This window comes from Orbicella franksi, chromosome 9 (assembly GCF_964199315.1).
Source record: "Orbicella franksi chromosome 9, jaOrbFran1.1, whole genome shotgun sequence".
Classification (NCBI taxonomy): Eukaryota; Metazoa; Cnidaria; class Anthozoa; order Scleractinia; family Merulinidae; genus Orbicella; species Orbicella franksi.
The window spans coordinates 3332015-3349687 of record NC_138153.1 but is presented as its reverse complement, the minus strand read 5'-3'; the positions used below and the strand labels follow the sequence as shown (position 1 = coordinate 3349687).

General features: G+C 39.1%; 3 pseudogenes across 1 annotated transcript; 2 read left to right on the top strand and 1 right to left on the bottom strand.

The window, feature by feature from the left end:
* Window positions 1-113: 113 nt before the first annotated feature.
* LOC145497269 (chitinase-3-like protein 1) lies at window positions 114-6863 on the top strand (annotated as a pseudogene).
* Window positions 6864-9546: 2683 nt separating this feature from the next.
* Window positions 9547-11199, top strand: LOC145498286 (small cysteine-rich protein 5-like; annotated as a pseudogene). The gene is made up of 3 exons (XR_014050845.1): window positions 9547-9625; window positions 9966-10118; window positions 10308-11199. The product of XR_014050845.1 is annotated as a small cysteine-rich protein 5-like (transcript).
* A 2155-nt stretch (window positions 11200-13354) lies between these two features.
* LOC145497455 (chitinase-3-like protein 1 pseudogene) lies at window positions 13355-16080 on the bottom strand (annotated as a pseudogene).
* Window positions 16081-17673: the final 1593 nt, after the last annotated feature.

The following is a 17673-nucleotide window of genomic DNA, read 5'->3' as shown; positions in this document are numbered from 1 at the left end:
ATGTTAAAACTTTGAGTAGTGGATAGGTAACAAAAATAAGCAAAGCCTTAACACCGCTCCTTCCTGCATAGTGACTCCACTGCGCACGCAACTTATCAGGGTATCCGAAAACCACAATTTATTCTTTTACCGTATCTATAACAAAATTCTCGATCGTGATTGGTTCTCCGCGCGCCTATTTGTCAAGGAATCGCGGTTACGTGGGTATCCAATTTACTTTTTATAATTGGATACCTGTCATTGAATACCTACGCTATTCGCACGTCAATTCTAATGTTCTCTACAGTTCTTACAACTTATGGAAAACTCTACTGACTTTCTCGTTCAAAAGAGTAGTTTTCAGTGATCTCGAAATTTGTTGTAACAGAACCTCGTGTCGTACAATTCAGGGAGTAATCGTGCTCGTAATTTCAAATCGGCCTTGCACTGCGCGCTCGTCCGATTTTGCGGTTACGCGCCCGATTACTCCCTGAATTGTAATCCACTTAGTCCAGTTACAATAACTAATGAGAACACCACCATACAGAGGTGAGCTTAAAAAACTCTGAACAAAATACTTTACTCTGTGAAAGCGTGAATGAAGAGAAAAATTACAGTGGATTAAGGGCGACAGGCATACAGCAAGCATTTTTGCCTCGCTCTAAAGAACTTTATCAATTATTGATTCAAGCGCAAACCACCGAGATGGAGTGAAATTAATTTTATGTAGCAAATTTCTTCCTAGAGATCAACATTTAACAAAAGGTTATTAGATAGATATAAGTTTACCAAACCCTTGGTTTAAGATAAATTTCACATTTTGTGCGAGCTGCGAGATGTAAAAACTACAAGCTTTGCCTTTCAGAATCTTTACAACTATCTTCATGCAAGAGAAGATCAAGGTATTAATTTCTTCTTAGTTCATGCATTAACATAGTACAATACCGGCCATGATAGGCATCTGCACAAAATTTACACAAACCACGCATAAGGACAAATATAGGAACATGACGATTTCTTTTCAGGCAATAGATCTTTGGAAATAACTTCCAACCCATTTCAAAGAACTTACCCTATATGCTTTTTCAAAAAAAAAAAAGTACTTGCGACTGTCGGACCCATACCCGAATTAGTTAATTTTCTTTTTGTTTTCCCTTAAACCAAACTGTAAACTGCAAATTCTTCCTTCATTTCTCTTGTCCTACAAATAGACATAACTAGGCTGGAGTCTAACTCGAAAACCTAACGGTTTATTTAGCCTCCACTCTCATTAAAACTAGATTATAACATTTACCTCATGTAAGACACGCTACCTATATTAAATCAACCAAAAATGATATAGTATTCAAATTTATAATGGGCAAAAAAAAAAAAAAGATGTTGTTGTAGTTGTTCCCCTCCAACAGGATCGAATCTGAACTAAACGACTCTCTTGCTCAGCCTATGCTGTCTTGTACATATTCTGTTTCTGCTGCGAGCCCAGGATGCGGCGAATCGTGCACAGAATTTTTGCCTCTGAACATTTCCAAGACTACAGTGTGTAAAGATTCAAGAGTAAAGATTGTACAGCATCCAGTTTACACAGTTTTTATTTTGTTTTCCCGCATTCATTCGCAGAAAGGCTAGGTTCCGTTGACAAGGCGAACAATGTAGCAATCAACCGAATCAAAATTTACATGATGTGACAAACTGTACGTGAGACAAAGGTGTAAAGTTGTTTTTTTAATTGGGGTTTCAAAGTTCAAGAGAAAACAGCTATTTGCTTTCAAGTTGTCACTGCTTTTAGTGACAATAGTATTTTGGGAGCTGTTTATAAAGCTGTTCGCTGTGTTATACTCAATTCAGAGAAGGAACCACGTACGTTTGCCGCGATGGAGTTTGTTAGGCTCACAGGGTGGAGACCGGCATCTTTACCGCGAGAGAAATTCTTTGACTCGTGTCTTGCAGTAAACTTAAATTCAAAAACGTCACTCAGGACTGGATAATGATACTCAGCAATAAAGGGTGTAACTGACTCAGTTTACAACACCTGTATTTGTGTAGCTTTTACCGTTAATGATCCAATCTTTCCTTTTCTATTACTTAACCACTATTGACCTACCAAGGAGCTCACTGTTGTTTTAAGCTATTTCAATGTCATAGGCAAGTCAGATACTCTGCTCGTAAATGTTGACTACTTACAGCTTTTAAAAAGTGGTTCGCATGATAAGGCCAGATTCACATGTGGTTACCATTGTTATTTGGCATTCACAAACTACTTAGATATTACTATTAACTTTCCTCTTTTTACAAAGTATCGGCAAATTATCTCCTCTCATTGTGAATCAACATTAGTGTCCCTTTTCAGTGCCATCCTCTTTTCGTTTATCCGCTGTTTTAATAGTTAGGCTTGATAGAGTTGCCGGAAATAAAAAAGTAGCTCCTATCACGAAAACCCAAAAGAAGAGACTTTTCAATTTTAAAAACTTTGTTCTTTGTTTATGAGATTCCGCTCATGGAGCACGTACTTCGTGTTTCATTAGAGCGTTCAAACACCTCAAAAAACAAAGCACTCCACCTGCATCCACCTCTTTGTCACTGATGTTTGGAGAAGCTGACAAATACACGTAGTTCTTACGTACAAAAATATGTTCCTGGGTGTCTGGAATACGTGATAACTGCATGTCTTCGTTCTTGAACAAATCCTGTATACAAAACTGTGTACATTTTTGTTTAGTCAGGCGACTGCGCAGAACAAGCGCATTTACGTTTGAAAAGGAAATCCCCAGCAGCTAATACCACAATATGTCTGTAAATAAAGAACTACTTCTCCATTTTATCCGACAAACCGATTTCCCAAGCAAGATGCTGCGCCTGATACCTACGTATCTTTTGCCGACATTTTCATTTATTTACCTTGCCCAAGCAGATAAGTATGTTAGGGTTTGTTATTTCTCAAACTGGTCTCAATATCGTGCAGGCATCGGGAAATTTTCGACCTCATGTGATCTACGCCTTTGCTAAAATCGACGACCAAAACAAAATCGCTCCTTACAAATGGAATGACGACAAATTGTATGCTGAAGTTTACAATCTCAAGCAGAAAAACCCCGAGTTGAAGATGCTTCTGGCCGTCGGCGGCTGGTCGCACGAAGGTGGACCTATCAGCCCGTTCTCTCGGATGGTCAGCACAGCTTCAAATCGACGAACCTTCATCGATTCTGTCCTGAAGTATTTGAGAAAGTACAAATTTGATGGCTTCGACTTGCACTGGGAATACCCCGCTAATCGTGGAAATTCACCTAAACAAGACAAGCAGCGATTCACGGTTCTCTGCCAGGAACTATTGGCCGCGTTTGAGAAGGAAGCATCGGAGAGTGGAATGACGAGATTACTATTGACAGCCGCAGTAGCTGCAGGTTTGAACACATTTGTATGTCTTCATGTCTTTCGAATCTTGTGTAATAATCATTTGATAAAACAACCAGGAAATAACTGAAAGATGATACCAAGTCGCAAAAGAACACGGATCGTTTGATAAGGTACGCCAAACTTACAAAACTACTAAAGTTGTACAGTCAAAGTTAAAATTAACTAGTTCTCTTTATTTTTATAATTAAAGATTAATACTTTATCATCAACGAGTCGGCATACTTCTACTTTCATTCGCGTTTGGAGCTGGCTTAAAGAAATGACATTTCGTAAAGTAGTTGCGTTCGACGAAGTGGAACGCAAACCTAATATTGACCTGTGGCTTTCCAGAGTTGGTGCCCCGTGCACGGTTCTAGGCCGAAAACACCACATTCCTGTAAGGACACCAAAATGGCCACCCCGCTTGATTTTTGCAGGGGCATGTCACGGCCAGTAAACTGGTACCGTTTAATGCTAAGACATGTGATAAGACATGTGGCGAACATGTGAGTATGTGAGCAGGCCATGTGAGCTCGTCTTTCCGATGGATCTTTCTTTGACTTCTTTCCATTCAGTCGCCGTACGCTTCGCTATTATGTGCTCTCAGCGTTAGATTTTGGCGAATTTTTAACGCTTCGACGGTAGCATTTATCGAAATCTGAGGGAATTGTCCTTGTTATTAACACGACCTAGCTTTGGGATGGTAACCGTGGGAACAGCTACATTTTCATTGCATTTGTTGATTAGTTCCAGTCGCGACAGATAGCTCAGTCTTTAACCGATCGAAATTTTATTGTTTGGAATCGGTGGAAAAGTACTCTGAAGGCAAGATCCATAAGACTACTTTATTCATCAGGGGAAATAGTCAAATTAGTCGCACGGAGTTTGTTTACGATCAACGACCACGCGAAACGTGCACGCAATTGTAAATGCTAACTTAGAATAATGTACGTAATTTAAATATTCTATGAAACCTGAGAGTCTACAGAAACTGGCGGCGTCACACAACGTATCAACAAATCGTGTCCTTTTCACTAGCATGGACTTTGACACTATGCATACATTTATCTGACTGTAAAACCTCGGTTGCTGCTTAAAAAAATTGATTTTACCAATAGACAAAGGTTAAAAGTCAGCTAGTGAAATCATTTATTTACGGTATATAGATATATTAAAGTGAGAGCGTCGAAAGCACTCTCATAATCTCTGATTACTACTAGTTTTAAAAAAATATCTAGTAGTGTACTGAGCCTTGAGCTTTTAATTTGTTGACAATAAGGTCGAACATGGTTTCATTGTGATAACAATAATTAATTTTTTCATGTGAACATTATTTGGATCCTTCTCCATTTCAATTTTAGTTATAATTGAAGTCGTTTTCAACTGAAGAACGACAACTTTGTTTGGTTGTCTAACAACCGTTATAATCTTTTTTCTTTACATGGTTGCGTTTCCCGCGCTCAGCAAAAATCGAACAAGGCTCGTTAATTTTTCCTTCTATAAGCGGCAAACAAAAACGTGCAAACACTTAGAAATCAATTACGTAAAGGTTGGTTGCAGAATATTTGCAAAGCTGTTTCAAACGTAAACAATGAAAAGGAACAAAGCGCGGCAACATCAAAATAACAGTACCACTAATTCAGTATTTTTTTAATGTCATTGTTTAATTTTCGCGAATCATTTCAGGAACAAATTACCTGGAAAAGAAGACTGATAAAATCATTTGGTGCATATATTTATCAATCCAGGTTTTTTCATAGGTTTGAAAATTCTGTTTTGTTCCTGAGGTTTATCAGTCGACTTAAAAGTTAGCTTCTCTTACATTATCAAAGTGAGGTTTTTTTATTATTAGAGGAGTTCAGTCACGGTATTTTGAGTCAGTTATTTGGCGACGTGCGAAATTACCGTTAAACTGAAGAAAAGCTGAAAATAATAGTTTACTAGGATAAGAAAGTATTTAAGAAAAAATAATACACCATAAAGAAACAAGAATGGTCAAGGATGGAGACGATTAACACGGATTGTAAACGACAACCTTGAGAAATTTAGGGTAAACTTTTCATGACGTCGTCGCTCTTTTAAGGACCTTTAAGCCGAGAGAATGTTTTTGCTCAGTCGATTATCAGTGATGTAGTTGAACGCAGAGATTCTAATGCATGTGCATGTTTTATTCACAGGTTCGTCAACCATAGACAATGCTTATGAGATAGAAACACTTGGAAAAGTCTTGGACTGGATCAATTTGATGACGTATGACCTTCACGGCAAGTGGGAAAAACAGACTGGTCATCACTCGGCGCTGGAGGGTACCCAGGGGGATAAACTGACCGTGACGTACGCTACGGAGTATTGGATCAAGAATGGAATGCCGCCATACAAGATAGCCCTGGGAACGCCAACATACGGGCGGGGTTTCAAGCTAGCAGACCCCCAGAATAACGGATTGGGCGCATCTACTGCTGCTGTGGGTGACTCGCCCGCTGGACAGTACACTAAAGAGGCGGGTTTCATGTCCTATTACGAGATTTGCAGCAAGACTTTAACTGTGGTCTCCACCAACAGAGTTCTGACGCCCTATGGGTACTCCGGTGACTTTTGGATTGGTTTTGAAAATCCTGACAGCCTCAGACTGAAAGTGGACTTCCTGAAAATGAAGGGTCTTCGCGGCGCCATGTTTTGGGCCGTAGATGTGGATGATTTTCAGAACGTATGTGGACAAGGAAAGTATCCTCTCTTAAATGCCGTGGATAAAGCTTTGAACAGTGGCGGAGTTCTCCCTTCAACCCAGGTACCTCCCGTGACAAACAAGCCCACACACACGCTCACAGATAAACCTACAGACAAGCCCACCAAAACCACCAAAACAAACGCACCCTGCCAAACAGCCAAAGTTACCTACCAGTCAGCGGTCTACCGGAAGTGGCGATTGTCACCCAGTCGGGGTCTGGGTGAATGCTCTTGGTATGAAAGAATGGTGTGTTACAAACTGTGGTCGCGGATATTGCCCTTCAGACTACTGCAAGTGTGACTGAAACCTAATTTAATATGAACAGTATTGTCAACCAGCAAGGTCTTATAATTTGGAGAAGGTGCAATGTTTATTAGCGGTGAAGTAAAAATTAAACGTATGAGTACTTCAAATTCGACGCTTTGCTTTTTGTTTTGTTTTGTTTTTTGTTTCTATTTTGCAAGACACGTATTTACTGACACTGTTCAGTTAGTTAGCTGAGACGAAGCGCGAAAAAAGAGCTGAAACATGAGAGGAAGTCTTTGTGCAAGGAGCGAACGTCCTGTCGTCTTCCCCGTGCGCCAAATTTCGCTGTGGGCCCCAAATAACTGAACGCCCACCCCACTGTTTACTGGTCATAGCCTCAGCTACAAGTTGCTCCAAAATTCTTTTAAAGTTGCCTGAAGCTGCTGGACTTTAATAAAAAGTTGTTCAAAAGTTGCCAGTTAAGTACAGCGTAAAACGTTTGCTACTGCTCTATTCCTCTGGAATTTTAGTTTTCAGTGTTAAATTTTCTGGTTATTGCAGCGTTTTCAGGCTTACTGAAATTTGCTCCAAGTTGTTTGGCTTCTCTGATAGGGTCGTTTTCATTCGAGGAAGAGTTGGAGATTTCTTCCACTGAGCTATCAGCACATTGTAAAATTATCTATAACATTAAAGATCTGAAATTTTCTTATAAGGATACATAACAAGGCTTTAACAGTAACATAGGACATTGCAACTCCCATAAATTGGCTAACATTTAATCAAGTTGTCCCCAGAATCAAAAGTTGTTCAAAAGAGCAAAAGTCAATGATAAAATAAATAATAAAATTACTTTTATTGCGCCTTTTAGCATGCAATGATCAAAGGCGCATTACATCATAAATTTTGTGTTTCCTTTCAAAAAACGTTCTCTTACAAGCAAGAACCGTTCAGGTTTAAAATAAAAAACACTACAGAAGCTATAAATTTTACTCGCTATAATTACAAGCTATAATTTTCTTTGGGGAAAAGGGAAAGAGGAAAAATTGAATTAGTTTAAAACCTAGCCTGTTTTAAGATAATGTGTTCCTCAAATAGAATTGTTGCAAGACGATATGTCTACTACGAAAGCGAGTGAGGTCATTAATTTGCAGTAATCAACTTAAATGGTTCATTGCAAGTGAAAGGTCAAAATAATTTTACCTCGTCCCGGTGCGAGTGTAAGTTAGTCTATTTCGCTTCTTTGCGAAAACTCTTGTCCAGCTTCTTATCAAGAGATGTATGTTCGCTGGACAGCATAGCCAAGACGGTAAGCCAGGGGTAAGAGTCCCATACAACAAGGTTGGGGATGCTTGTCGTACCCCAAAATATCCCCCAGAAAGAGCTTTCGCAGTACTTTTAAGAGTATTGAACCAAAAAAAGTCAGTGTAAGTTAATGTGTTGTTTTAGAGTTGTTCAGGGGTGAAAAAGATTTCAAGCCACGCCCACAAAACAGGGTCTTGGTACCTCTACTGCTCCGATTGCATTCACCCATGAAAAACTGATTTAGGCTAACAACATTAACTTAACGACTACTCGACGAAATAAACTGATCGATAACTATTTTACTCTCGTCTCTTGATTCGAAGGCAGCAGTGTTGGGTGCGTTATCGCCTCGCATTATGGACAGCTACAAAATAAACAACACATTACCGTTATCCACCAGAGTAAATGAGGCGTTAAACAAACATTTGGGTCATATTTGATATAGTTTGTGAATTTCCACTTAAAAGCGCTATTTTCCTACATTTGTAAGCGACAGGTAATGCCTAAAAGTACGACACAATGCCTAAAAGTACATCCAAAAAACTCATTGTGCATATGTTTTAGCAATCTGATCACACTAACCATGCAAACAAAACAGCCAGGAACAGACCAACTGACTGCAAGAATTTGTCATGGCGTTTCACTGAACTCAGAACGAGATCTTTCCATGGCAACCGGCTATATTTTGACATGCACGTTTTTCCAATAATTAAATTCCTTGATGAATATTGCGCTGTCATCCCTAAATTGGCTCTTTGAAAAGAAACGATTGTCACCATTGCACCGGGAAGGTGAAAACTAAGAACCAGAAAAACTTGATCTAATGTGGAAAGTGGTTAGTTTACATCATAACCACTTGGTAGCACCCTACTGTTTTATGAGAGAAACATTTCATGATTAAGCATTGTACGAGCACGCAAGCTAATATGTCAATCTGATGTCTTTCTAACGTCAGAGTCTGTAAATAAAGATATATGAGAGATGGCTTGGTATTTTTCAGTTTATTTCAATCAATCAATCTATTGTTACTTTGAAACTGGTTATTACCACTAAACAATGGACGACAATTGAGCGCAATTTCGAAAACATTTTACGTCTCAAGTCTAATCAAGAGAATTCCTAAACTGAAAAATTAATTTCCTCGGTAACACATGACAAACTTGTCTAGTGGATCCCACGGGTAGCCATTTGTTCTCTTTTGTTTAAAATCGAGGTCTTTGATCGTAATTTTTTTGTTCAACATTAACCTTAAACTTGACTTTTGCAATAAAAAACGTTTGTTAGTCGGGACAATATTTCTAGTTAGTCTTACGCTCATTATGACGAATTTCCAGTTTTTCTCGCTCGGAAAAAAAATTTTAATTAAGTAAATATTGTAAGGCCCACCCTAGACAAATGTAGTTGGGCATGCGCTGTTTTCAAGTTTACAGATGAAGGCAGGGGCTGGGAGTTGTAACACGAGCTTTAAATAATACTTTCGTTTATCGCGGAAGACTGACTTCAAAGTACGACCTCTAAAGACAAGATTTCACCTTGTGAGCAGCTAAGTTTTACAATGATATTTGCCTGTGATTCCATACACCCACCCCAGGCACTGGAAGAAACAGTTTGTTTTTGAATTCTTTACTCCACGAAATTTCTGATCACACGGAGCCAGTATTGTTTCTTTCTCCGAAGAGGACTCCCTTGTGAAAAGGTCGAGAATCTCCTTCGGAGAATTTGAATTAAACCCTCAAAGAAACCTTGTATATAAGTGAGACCAAATATCCGTGATTTACACCCCTGAGCGTGACGAAGGGCATCCTCGACCTTTTCACATGCATGGGAGTCTCCCCTCGGGATTTCTTCTGTGGTAATAACTAACAAAACTGTGTTATTACCTTGTCTATTGCAGTTCAAAAATGGCTGTTAAATTTCATCTGTGCCTGTTGCTGATTACGTTGGTGGGTTAATTTTTGTGGGCGTACGTTGCATCCTCAGGTAAGCACAGCGTTTACTCAGTACTCAGTAAAGAGCTACACATCTTTGTTAGGAATGTCGTTAAGGAAAAAAGGTGTCAACTACCCGGGAATTTGATTTTATGCACAGCTTCAGTTGAGCAATGAAGACGGCATTTATGTTGTGAGTAAGGCAAGTATTAGTCAATGTGTTTTCCGTCTGACAAACAGAAAGTTGTTATGAGTGCAAATCCCGTTAATTTTTGTTGAACCTTTCGATTTTTAATTTTTTTTTCTGCAAAGTTAACAGGATGTATTAGCGATATCGTCACTTGGTATTATCTAGTATTTCATATCAGTTGACGACAAATTCACTTTCACAGATCTCGAATTGTGCGACCAACCAAATGGAATGTGTGTCTATCAGGACGAACCTTGTCCAGACGATGTGCCGTATGAATGTTCACAATTGTACGACTGTTCGTTAGGAACAAACAAATGCTGCTGTTATGAGCCACCTCCAACTAGAAAGCACCGTGTAAGATGCTGATAAGAACAAAAGCTCTTTAGACGAGAATCATGACTTTTCAGTGAAGAGGAGCAACTAATTTATGCCTTTACTTCAAAACTTTCAGCTGAGCTATTACATCAACCCTACCGAGTATCTTCACTTGGTATTATCTATTTCATTTTAATTGACGACAAATTCTCTTTCGATTTGACAGATCTCCCATCGTGCGACCAACCATATGGAGGGTGTTTCTATAATGACGACCCATGTCCAGACGATATGCCGAATGACTGTTCATCATCTTTCGAATGTCAGCTGGCTACAAACAGATGCTGCTGTTATGACTGAGTAAGTACCGTGTAGCATACTGATAAGAACAAAGCTCTTTAGACGAGAATCATGACTTTTCAGTCAAGGGAGGCAACTAATTTATGCCTTTACTTCGCAACGATGGAGGAGGACGGGGGAGGGGGGACAGGGGAGGAAATCCACTTCCTTTGTGACTTCGTGAACATTTAAATAATTCTACTAAACCTTAGAGGGTAGATCATACTCCTAAAATGTTCCCTTTCCATTTGAAATCCAAACAGCTGCCATCTTGAGTTTGGAATTTTAATCAACATTTCTTAATGATTTTTGTCAAAACGCCAAAATATCACCAAAAACGATACAAGCCAATTAAAATTAATCAAACAATGAGAAAAAGTCTCAAATACTTAAAAAGGAATTACATGGAGGTAAAATTCAAATTTGGGAATTTCAAATTGGAAAAACGTGCAAGTCAAAATATAGTTGCCATGGAAAGATCTCGTTCTGAGTTCAGTGAAATGCCATGACAAATTCGTGCAGTCAGTTGGTCTGTTTTAGTATGATCAGATTGCTAAAACATATGCACAATGAGTTTTTTTGGATGTACTTTTAGGCATTGTGTCGTACTTTTAGGCATTACCTGTCGCTTACAAATGTAGGAATATAGCGCTTTTAAGTGGAAATTCACAAACTATATCAAATATGACCCAAACGTTTGTTTAACACCACATTTACTCCAGTGTATAACGGTAATGTGTTGTTTATTTTGTAGCTGTCCATAATGCGGAGCGATAACGCACCCAATACTGCTGCCTCCGAACCGAGAGACGAGAGTAAAATAGTTATCGATCATCTTATTTCGTCAAGTAGTCGTTAAGTTAATGTTATTAGCCTAAATGGTCAGTATTTTATGGGTAAATGCAATCGGAGCAGTGGAATAAAAGCTGTTTAAGCAAAGCTTCTGTTGTTATTAAGTGAGTCATTATTTTCCTGCAACACACAACTAAGATCAATCTTTTAAAATAGAGACATACTGCCTGGGGGGACTCCCATATAAAAAGGACGGGGGGTGCTCGTCGGAAACTTGAATAGAACCCCTAAGAAGTACCAAGACCCGGTTTTGTGGGCGTGGCTTGAAATCTTTTTCACCCCTAAACAACTCTAAAACAACACATTAACTTACAATGACTTTTTTTGGTTCAATATTCTTAAAAGTACTGAGAAAGCTCCTTCTGCGGGACCTTCTGTGGCTGAACTCTCTAACAGGTGCCAAACCCGCTTTTTTAACCACTAAAAGGTAAGACGAGCGCCCCGATCTTTGTTATATGGGAGGCTTTCCCCTGGCATACCGTCGTGGCAATACTGTCCAGCGAACATACACCTCTTGATAGGACAGTGGATTAGACTTTTCGCAAAGAACCGAAATAGACTAACTTTCACTCACATTGGACGAGGAAAAAATGATTTTAACCTTTCACTTGCACTGAACCATTTAAATTGATTTATTACTGGAAAGATCTCACTCACTTTCGTAGTGACAATATCGTCTTGCACTAATATTATTTCAGGAACACATTATCCACAAACAGGTTTTAAACTCCTTCAATTTATCCTCTTTCCCTTTTCCCTTTAAGAGAACGGGTAAACTTTTTAACATTTTAGTGCTTTTTTTTTCGAAAAATGAACGGTTCTAGCTTGTAGGAGACCGTTTTTCGCAAGGAAACACAAGAATAAGGAAAAAATTAAGAGTTTTGGACAAAGTTAAGTGTTAAGGATGAATTGCCATTTTACGCATTACTATTCATATATTTTGATTATGGAACAGCCAGACGCCACTTAGTTTCATACTTGCCAGCTGATTCCCATGTAAAAAGTTCCCTGCCAACAGATACATTACCCATACTCTACTCCCCAGGAAATCCCCCGTCAAAAGTTCCAGTCAAGTGACACATCACCAGAATTAACACACACTAGACACGATTTGGGATGTGATTCCATGGAGATATCTACACTTCCAGTAGCAGCTTTTTGGCAAATTCAACAGTTTAATTTCCTGCTCAAAACGTACCTTTTTAAATTAGCTTTTAAGAATTTGATATAAATTTCGAAATTCATGATGTAACGCTAAAAGGCGCAATATAGGCAATTTGTAGTATTTATTTTATTATTAACTTTTGTTCTTTTGAGCAACTTCTGATTTTGGGGGCAGCTTGGTTACATTTCAAACAACTTATGGGAGTTGCAATATCCTATGTTACTGTTAGAGCTTTGTTATGTATCTTTATAAGAAAATTTCAGATCTTTAATGTCATAGATAATATTTTGCAATGTACTGATAGTTAAGAGGAAGAAAGAGGAACTCTTCTTCGAATGAAAACGACCCTATCAGAGAAGCCAAACAGCTTGGAGCAAATTTCAGTAAGCCTGAAAACGCTGCAATAACCAGAAATTGAACCCTCAAAACGAACATTCCAGAGGAATTCAGCAGTTACTGTAGGAAACGTTGTACGCTGTACTTAACGAGCAACTAGCTTTTGAACAACTTTTTGTTAAAGTCCAGCATTTTTAGGCAGCTTTAAAATAATTTTGGCAACTTCTGGCTGAGGCTATCCGGCAGACAGTGGGGGTGGGCGTTCAGTTAGCTGGGGCGCAACGCGAAAAATGGCGCTCGGGGAAGACGACAGAACGTTCGCTCCTTGCACAAAGACTTCGTCTCCTTTTTCTGCTCTTTTTTCGCGCTTCGTCTCAGCTAACTAACTGAACGGTGTCAGTAAATACGTGTCTTCCAAAACAGAAACAAAAAACAAAACAAAACAAAACAAAAAGCAAAGCGTCGAATTTGAAGTAATCATACGTTTAATTTTTACTTCGCCGCTAATAAACATTGCACATTCTCCAAATTACGACACCTTGCTAGTTGACAATACTGTTCATATTGAACTTAGGTTTCAGTCACACTTGCAGTAGTCTGAAGGGCATTATCCGCGACCACAGTTTGTAGCACACCATACCAAGAGTATTTACCCTGACCCCGACTGGATGACAATGGCTACTTCCGGTTGACCGCTGACTGGTAGGATTTGTGGGCGCTGTGGTAGGTTTGGCTGTTTGGCAGGGTGCATTTGTTTTGGTGGCTGGCTGCTGGGTAGAAGGGTTTGTGGGCTTGTCTGTAGGTTTATCTGTGAGCGTGTCTGTAGGCTTGGTTGTCACAGGAGGTGCCTGGGTTGTAGGGAGAACTCCACCACCGTTCAGAGATTTACCCACGGCATTTAAGAGAGGATAGTTGCCTTGTCCTCAGACGTTCTGGAAATCATCCAAACCTACGGCCCAAAACATGGCGCCAAGAAGACCCTTCATTTTCAGAAAAATTCACTTTCAGTCTGAGGCTGTCGGGATTTTCAAAACCAATCCAAAAGTCACCGGAGTACCCATAGGGCGTCAGAACTTTGTTGGCAGACACCACAGTCAAAGTCTTGCTGCAAATCTCGTAATAGGACATGAAACCCGCCTCTTTAGTGTACTGTCCAGCGGGCGGGTCACCCACAGCAGCAGTAGATGCGCCCAATCCGTTATTCTGGGGGTCCGCTAGCTTGAAACCCCGCCCGTATGTTGGCATTCCCAGGGCTATATTGGATGGCGGCATTCCATTCTTGATCCAGTACTCCGTAGCGTACGTCACGATCAGTTTATCCCCCTGGGTACCCTCCAGCGCCGAGTGATGACCAGTCTGTTTTTCCCACTTGTCGTGAAGGTCATACGTCATCAAATTGATCCAGTCTAAGTTTTTCTATCTCATAAGCTTTGTCTATGGTTGACGAACCTGTGAATAAAACATGCACACGCATTAGAAACTCTGCGTTCAACTACATCACTGATAATCGACTGAGCAAAAATATTCTCTGTGCTTAAAGGTCCTTAAAGGAGCGACGACGTCATGAAAAGTTTACCTTAAATTTCTCAAGGTTGTCGTTTACAATCCGTGTTAATCGCCCCCATCCTTGACCATCCTTGTTTCTTTATGGTGTATTAGTTTTTCTTAAATACTTTTTTAATCTTAGTTAACTATTATTTTCAGCTTTTCTTCCATTTAATGGTAATTTCGTACGTCGCCAAATAACTGACTCAAAATACCGTGACTGAGCTCCTCTAATAATAGAAAACCACACCTTGATAGTGTAATAGAAGCTAACTTTTAAGGCGACTGATAAACCTCAGGAACAAAACAGAATTTTCAAACCTATGAAAAAACCTGGATTGATAAATATGTGCGCCAAATGACTTTATCAGTCTTCTTTGTCAAGTAATTTGTTCCTGAAATGATTCGCGAAAATTGAACAATAACATTAAATACTGAATTAGTGGTACTGCTGTTTTGATAATACCGCGCTTTGTTCCTTTTCATTGTTTACTTTTGAAACAGCTTTGCAAATATTCTGAAACCAAACTTTACGTAATTGATTTCTAAGTGTTTGCAAGTTTTTTTTTTTGCCGCTTATAGAAGGAAAAATTAACGAGCCTCGTGTTGTTCGACTTTTGCTGAGCGCCATGTTTAAAAATTTTTCGCCGGGAAACGCAACCATGTAAAGAAAAATGATTATAACAGTTGTTAATGATAACCAAACGAAGTTGTCGTTCTTCAGTTGAAAAGGACTTCAATTATAACTAAAATTGAAATGAAGAAGGATCCAAATAATGTTCACTTGAAAAAATTAGTTATTGTATTTACAATGAAACCAAGTTCGACCATATTGTCAACAAATTAAAAGCGCAAGGTTCAGTACACTACTAGCTATTTTTTTAAGACTACTTTACAAAATGTCATTTCTTTAAGCCAGCTCCAAACGCGAATGAAACTAGAAGTATGCAGACTCGTTGATGATGAAGTATTAATCTTTAATGTATTAAATTAAAGAGAATTAGTTAGTTTCAACTTTCAATGTACAACTTTAGCTGTTTTGTAACTTGGTTTGGCGTATCTTATGAAACGATCCGTGCGTTTTTGCGACTTGGTATCATTTTTTATTTCCTGGTTGTTTTATTAAATGATTACTACAGAAGATTCGAAAGACATGAAGACATACAAATGTGTTCAAACCTGCAGCTACTGCGGCTGTCAACAGTAATCTCATCATTCCACTCTCCGATGCTTCCTTCTCAAACGCGGCCAATAGTTCCTGGCAGAGAACCGTGAATCGCTGTTTGTCTTGTTTAGGGGAATTTACACGATTAGCGGGGTATGCTCAGTCCAGAACGAAGCCATCAAATTTGTACTTTCACAAATACTTCAGCACAGAATCGATGAAGGTTCGTCGATTTGAAGCTGTGTTGGCCATCCGAGAGAACGGGCTGATAGGTCCACCTTCGTGCGACCAGCCGCCAACAGCCAGAAGCATCTTTAACTCGGAGTTTTTCTGCTTGAGATTGTAAACTTCAGCATACAATTTGTCGTCATTCCATTCGTAAGGAGCGATTTTGTTTTGGTCGTCGATTTTAGCAAAGGCGTAGATCACATGAGTACTGAAAGAAAAGGGGTTGATGTCTTTGGGAAAAAATTTCCCGATGCCTGTGCGATATTGAGCCCAGTTTGAGAAATAACAAACCCGAACATACTTATCTGCTTGGGCAAGGTAAATTACTGAAAATGTCAGCAAAAGATACGTAGATATCAGGCGCAGCATCTTGCTTGCAAAATCGGTTTGTCGGATAAAACGGAAAAGTAGTTCTTTATATACAGGCACAAGGGCGAATTAGCTGCTGGAGATTTCCTTTTCAAACGTAAATATGCTTGTTCTGCACAGTCGCCTGACTAAACAAAAATGTACACAGTGTTGTATACAGGTTTTGTTCAAGAACGAAGACATGCAGTTATCACGTATTCCATACACCCCGTGAACATATTTATGTACTTAAGAACTACGTGTATTTGTCAGCTTCTTCAAACATCAGAGACAACGGGGTGGATGCAGGTGGAGTGCTTTATTTTTTGAGGTGTTTGAACGCTCTAATGAAACAAGAAGTACGTGCTTCATGAGCGGATCCTCATAAACAAAGAACAAAGTGTTTAAAACTGAGAAGTCTCTTCTTTTGGGTTTTCTTGATAGGAGCTACTTCTTATTTCCGGCAACTCTATCGAGCCTAACTATTAAAACAGGGATAAACGAAAAGAGGATGGCACTGAAAAGGGACACAAATGCTGAATCACAATCAGTGAGAGGACAGAATCTGTCGATATTTTGTGAAAAGAGGAAAGCTAATAGTAAGATATAAGTAGTTTGTGAATGCCCAATGACAATGGTAACCACATGTGAATCTGGCCTTATCATGCGAACCACCTTTTAAAAGTTGTAAGTAGTCAACATTTACGAGCAGAGTATCTGACTTGCCTATGACATTGGAATAGCTTAAAACAACAGTGAGCTCATTGGCAGTAAATAGCGGTTAAGTATTAGAAAAGGAAAGATCGGATCATTAGCGGTAAAAGCAACACAAATACAGGTGTTGTAAACTGTGCTTCAGTTACACGCTTTTCATTGTTGAGTACCATTATCCAGTCCTGAGTGACGTTTTTGAATTTAAGCTTACACCAAGACACGAGTCAGAGAATTTCTCTCGTGTTAGAGATGCCGGTCTCCACCCTGTGAGCTTAAAAAACTCCATCGCGGCAAACGTACGTGGTTCCTTCTCTGAACTGAGTATAACACAGCTCCCAAAATACTATTGTCACTAAAAGCAGTAACAACTTGAAAGCAAATAATTGTTTTCTCTTGAACCTTGAAACCCCAATTAAGAAACAAACTTTACACCTTTGACTCACGTACAGTTTGTTATATCATGTAAATTTTGATTCGGATTATTGCTACATTGATTGCATTGTCAACGGAACCTAGCCTGTTTCTGCGAATGAATGCCGAAAAACAAAATAAAAACAGTGTAAACTACATGCCGTCCAATCTTTACTTTTCAAGCTTTACACACTGTAGTCTTGAAAATTTTCAGAGACAAAAATTCTCCGCTCGATTTGCTACATCCAGGGTTCACAGCAGAGACAGAATATGTACAAGACTTAGTTAGGTTGAGCGAGAGAGTCGTTGAGGTCACGTTCGATCCTGTTCGGGACGGGAACAACTATAATAACATCTTTTTTTTTTCTCATTATAAATATGAATACTTTAACAGTTTTAATTTATTTAATACAGGTAGCATGTTTTACTAGTGAGGTAACTGTTATAATCTTGTTTGAACGCGAGTAGAGGATAAATGAATCATTAGGT